The sequence below is a fragment of the Phalangium opilio genome, unplaced genomic scaffold (genome assembly GCF_054372755.1).
Source record: "Phalangium opilio isolate 3A_F unplaced genomic scaffold, DU_Popi_V2 ptg000088l_1, whole genome shotgun sequence".
In the NCBI taxonomy this organism is placed as follows: domain Eukaryota; kingdom Metazoa; phylum Arthropoda; class Arachnida; order Opiliones; family Phalangiidae; genus Phalangium; species Phalangium opilio.
In genome coordinates this window covers 5,401,068-5,406,365 of record NW_028324193.1, presented here as the reverse complement: position 1 = coordinate 5,406,365, position 5,298 = coordinate 5,401,068, and the positions used below count along the sequence as shown (strand labels likewise).

Genomic DNA, 5,298 nt, shown 5'->3' with positions numbered 1-5,298 from the left:
AATATAGGTATAGAATTTGCATTTTCAGAAAGTAAATGTTAGTTACGCTTGATAATAAAAAGGCGTCAAGTATTATAGGTTCGCCAATGAGACTGAAATTAACTACGCGGTACCAAAAGTGAGTTTATGAACATTCATTCGCGTTCCTGTAGCGAGACTTAATCAGTGTTTCGGAATTAAGAATTACAAATTCATTATTGTTTGTTGCCAGGGATGGCATCTTATAAAAAGGACAGCTACCCGATACGAAAGCATCAAGGACTATTTAAAACGATCCCTGAATATGAAGTAAATTCCATATTTGAAACTCTATTAGACGACTATAAATAGGGGCGAGCGAGAAAGAATAGCCTTATCGCGATTAATTAATCCTGGCTCGCTCGTTTGACAAAATATGTCAGAGAAAAAAGGCAAGCTCGAATGTAATCGAACCGACGGGTGAAACTTATGGGAAAAGTGATTTAAGAAAAAATAGGGGCCCCATGAAGAAAGCTTTAGTTGTAATCTTGACTATCTCTTGTCAGCTTATGAACACTAGATTATATCAGAAATATATTACTTTACACGAAGTTCACTTCTCCCTACCTCGCGCCGGCCATCATCTATGATGTATTTTTACAGGCTAGAAACGGTACCGTTCCTCCCGAACAGCGAGGCAGAGAGGTGAAAATAAAAACACTAGCGTCGCGCAGTGAGAAAAATGTGCTTTTCTTACAATCGTATCATGGTTGTAACTTATGCAGCGGCTTCTCACTTGCGCGAAATACCGTTGAATTAATGTAATGATAAAATGTTTTGGGGGAATGGAATTGTGCCCGAAAACCCGAGATAAGTAAATTATTGAAATTTATTACCAGTAAAATAAGTTATTTCAACGGAAAACGGTAATGGAACGTTGTTTTTTCTTAAGCATAAATTTAAGTTTCAATTAAAAACAAAAATTAATATCTGATCCTTCAGTCAAGTGATAACCTCAGTCTTATCGATACTTTTTAGGTCTTGATTCTAACCAAGACATTTTTGATTAATTTAAGGTGGCATAAGGATCGTTTTAAATAATCCCCCATGACATTGTATCTCAACACTTGGTTCTACGTCACCCACGATTCCTTACAATAAATATTGAAGTTTTAATTGACATTCAGAATAATAACACTCAGAGTCAGGAACACCCGTTCAAAGTCACCTCAGTTGTCGTGAAGTTTAACAGAATTTCTTGGGCAAACCCACAATAATTAACTGATTTTGTAATTGACGATAACGAATAAGATTTAAAAATTCAAATTCTTCCAAAAGTCCGATTTTTACCTGTATTTAAAATATCGATCCTTTCCAACCAACTCAAATTGGGAATTCATTGTCATTTTGGGGTCCACATAAATGCTACCACGCACAATCCGAAACTGTCAAGAGGTCCAAATAATGGCTCGTAACTAAGAAGACGCTAGTTAATCGTGGTTTATTTTAAACAAGAATATCTCGCACTGTCTAAACTCAGACATAATTATTAGTAAATAACCTTTCACCGTTCTGCTTAGCGATTAGTTAAATATCCGATTCCTACTGCTACTCTGTGAAATCCTAGTATTTATTAAAAGGATATATTCGTTTAAAGTAAAGGGGCCTGGAATCAACTTGAAGAAGGCAATTTTAAGCTAGAATGAGCCAACGACGCTCTTTATTTGACAAGTGAAAATAGCCAGAAATTGAAGTTTAAGGTAACAGGGCTGGCATTCTTTAAATCTGTCAAATCAATTGGAGATAAGATTTAACAGAATTGTAATTTAAACTTCATTAGGGTTATGGCATTCAGTATTTCTAGTTAGACTCGTCCTATCCAAGCAGCGTTTGGGTAATGCGCGTCACCAGAACCATGCTGGGAGTTCGTTTACTCCAATCTCTGCTCTTTTAAACCGTTGTTTAAAATAATAATAATTGGCAATTAAAAGAAAACTTTAAGCTTTTGAGTGTTATTTAAATAAATTCGAGTTTTATAATTACTTATTATTTAACCAATTACACTCAGGAAGTTAGATTTTTATTTTAAGTGTTATAATTAAACCAACCTTAGAAAAGTTTTACATTCAGGAGTTTTACATGGAAAATCACCCGTTTTCGCTGATAATATTTACTTCTTTTGAGGTTGAATTATATTATTGTTAGTCTGAAATTACTTTCCATTTAAAGACCCTCGCGATTAATAAGATTTTCGGAAAAATTAGTAAAAGTTAAGATAATTGTTCTGGTAATGGTGTTGGTCAAATAATAATATGGTCTCGGGTTTTGTTTAAAGCTGTAATTGCCTTCAATTAAATTTAATCTCTCAACTTTTGTATGAAAATGATTATGTCTGAAACTCAAAATTTTTGAAGTTAAATAAAATCTTCTGGTAATGGATTTTAATAAAAATATCGTTTCCACAGTTAATTATTCATTTTATCTCCGTTATTAAAACTTAATTTCTCAACTTTTAGAATAATGTTTTAATATCTAAAACTTTCAGAGTCTTTTCGGCGTACCTTTAATAGTTAACTAATTTCTAAAATCAACGATTTCATTTTGGATTTTGAAATGCAATTTTATTTCTATCAACTACATCTTAATTGAGCTGTAATATTTTCAAGGTTACATTGGCAACTTCAACTTCGTTTTTAGTTTTGCCGCTCTTTAGAGCTGGAAAACTATTGTTCCGCCCTCTGTTGGCTGGACGGCTGGTCGGCTGGCTGGATTTGGTGTAACCGCATAATAAGATTCTTCATAAATAAACTTTTTAAATTTCAAATTTCCCGCGAATTTTCGACTCGAAATTCATCCGTAGTTCACGTTACACCTCATAGGTGGCGTAACGTATTTAATTTCAATTGAAATTATTTTTTCCCGTCGGCGCCGGGCCTCGAACCTGCCATGTCCCAATCCATACGAGACGTCAGTGAAGACGCCCGAGCGAGCGCGTTACCACGAAGCCACGCTTGCTTAGTACAAACCCGAGTTAAGTTAGACTGTAGAGTAGAGAGAGGTAGAAGTTTGTGGATCCCCACCCACCCTCCCCTTCCCGACGCGCGGCAACCAGGTGCGGCTGGATTTTGTAAGTGGGAGAGGAGAGAGAGTAGAGAGAATGACTGCCTAGCGCCCGCCAATAATTTTTAGCAATGCGATTTAAATCAATGAAACATACTCATTTAAAGTTAAATAATTATAATTAGCTAATATGATTATTATATTTAAAAAAAATTATATTATTTAAGTAATAAATTTAACGATAGTTGTTGAGAGATTCAATAGAGGGCAACATGAGATGTCATAAATAGACTGCGAAGTTTGCGAACTCCGTCTAGTTTGTTGTCTGCCTATTGCAAGGTGGATGATCGATGATTAGTTTAATCAGGTGTTTAAATGTAACTTGATTCCGGCGATACCATTAATGACAAACGCAATCAACATACTCATGGTTTAATTAAAGTTAATTAAATTGAATTGCTCAAAGATAATTATAAAATTAAATCAACAACTCAACTATCTGCTCAACGATAATTTGGCTAGTTTTTGTCAGATTTGCTGTTTATTTAAACGTAATTAAACAATGGTTAAATACTGCAGCGTGTATGGGTGTATAAATAATGAGTGGTGTCCGCTTTCACCAATTTCCGCGCGACGTTAAATTGTCGAAACAATGGGATATAGCTTTAAAAATGGGTAAACCACACACCAAGTCCATGGTTGTCTGCTCCATTCCGAAATATGAACATTCAGGTATGTTTTAAGCGTATAATATTAATTTAAAACCAATTATAATTAGAGTTATTATTGTAGATAAGTTAAGTTACCCTCCCAGACTTGGACCTTTGGCTGTTCCTTCCAAAAAACTCCCGTTAAGGAAACATGATCAACAACAATAGTTCAAGGCTAATGGGAGATTGGAAAGACTGAAAAAAAAGGAATCAGCTCTCACAATCTCCAACTTTGCATGCAAGTGAAACAGCTGAAATAAATGGACCAGCAGACGCAGAAATTCTAGCTGAAAGATTGGGGATTGATGCGGTTCAACAAACTACCGAGGAAACTACGACCGACAAATGCACCACTCCAAACCCCAATGATAAATCAGAGTTGTAACGGGTCAGGGAATTTGAAAATGGGCAAAAAAGGTCAGGGAAAAGTCAGGGAATTTTATTTTAGTAGGTAAAATTTCTGGGGATAAGTCTTTATTGAAAGAGTAATGAAAGTTTCTTCTCATCCTCTCTTAACACAGAGTGAACTCTAGAGCAATCCTAAAAAATGTCTAGAATTGTTTTTGTAAAGTTAATGCTCTCTAAAGAAATCTCTCAGACTGTTATTTATATCCTAGATAAAATTTTTCTTAATCATTTAGGTGAAAATGGTTCTTAATCTTTTTGGTGTGAAAAATACATTGGAAAACTTAAATGTAGAGACTTTATTTAATTATAAGCACCACTTAAAACGTGCTGTAAACATTTACACTTTCGGCCGAAAAGGTCAGGGAAAATCTCAGAAAAAGGTCAGGGAAAACCTGGAAAAGTCAGGGAATTTGGTTTTGAATATTCCGTGGCAACCCTGTAAATGCATTATGGTCAACACCTTGGAAAATCATACATGTTATGTTAATGCTTCTAATGGAATATTGAATGCCCCCTCTATAATTTCATTAACAGGATTAAAGAGTACTGGTCTATTTGATGCAATCATTAAAAATATTAACAGTAAATTCATACCCCTTTTCATGGACAAATAAGGTAGAGAGGAAGCATGGGCCAAGAATGGGGGAAACTACGAGTCTCGAGATAGGGTATTTTTGACACTCATGAAACTAAAACTTGGCATTTCATTCACCGCTCTATCAGCTTTGTTTGGAATAAGTAAAGTTCAGACCTCAAATCATTTTAAATTAACTCTTACGCAGTTCCCAAGCTTGTTAAAACCCGTGAAAAAAAATGCAAATGAATAATGCACCCAAGACTCGTGAAATTTTGTAAAACAATTTTATTTAATAAATTTGTAAGATTCTATCACATTTTAAGGAACTTAAAAATATCACTTCAGCCTTATTTGCTCCATTATTTTTCCATTTCAAATAATTTGGAATGTAGTAATTAAAATAAGTAATTTGTAATCTTGGTTAATTGATTGTTAATAAATTTTTGGTCTTTAGGCACATATAACAAAACAATCATCTTCCAGTTTGAATAAATTACATAATGACAACTTTGAAGTCCTAAAAGGGCCAAACTAAGTTGCACTTGCCCATAATACATTTGTTTGGGTTTCAAAGAAAATGTTCTG

General features: G+C 34.4%; 1 long non-coding RNA gene across 1 annotated transcript; it reads left to right on the top strand.

Annotated features, from left to right (window-relative positions):
* The first annotated feature begins 3,079 nt into the window (after window positions 1–3,079).
* LOC149649549 (uncharacterized) lies at window positions 3,080–4,099 on the top strand. Its single transcript, XR_016371679.1, has 2 exons — window positions 3,080–3,750; window positions 3,811–4,099. It is a non-coding gene; the product is annotated as an uncharacterized LOC149649549 (long non-coding RNA).
* Window positions 4,100–5,298: the final 1,199 nt, after the last annotated feature.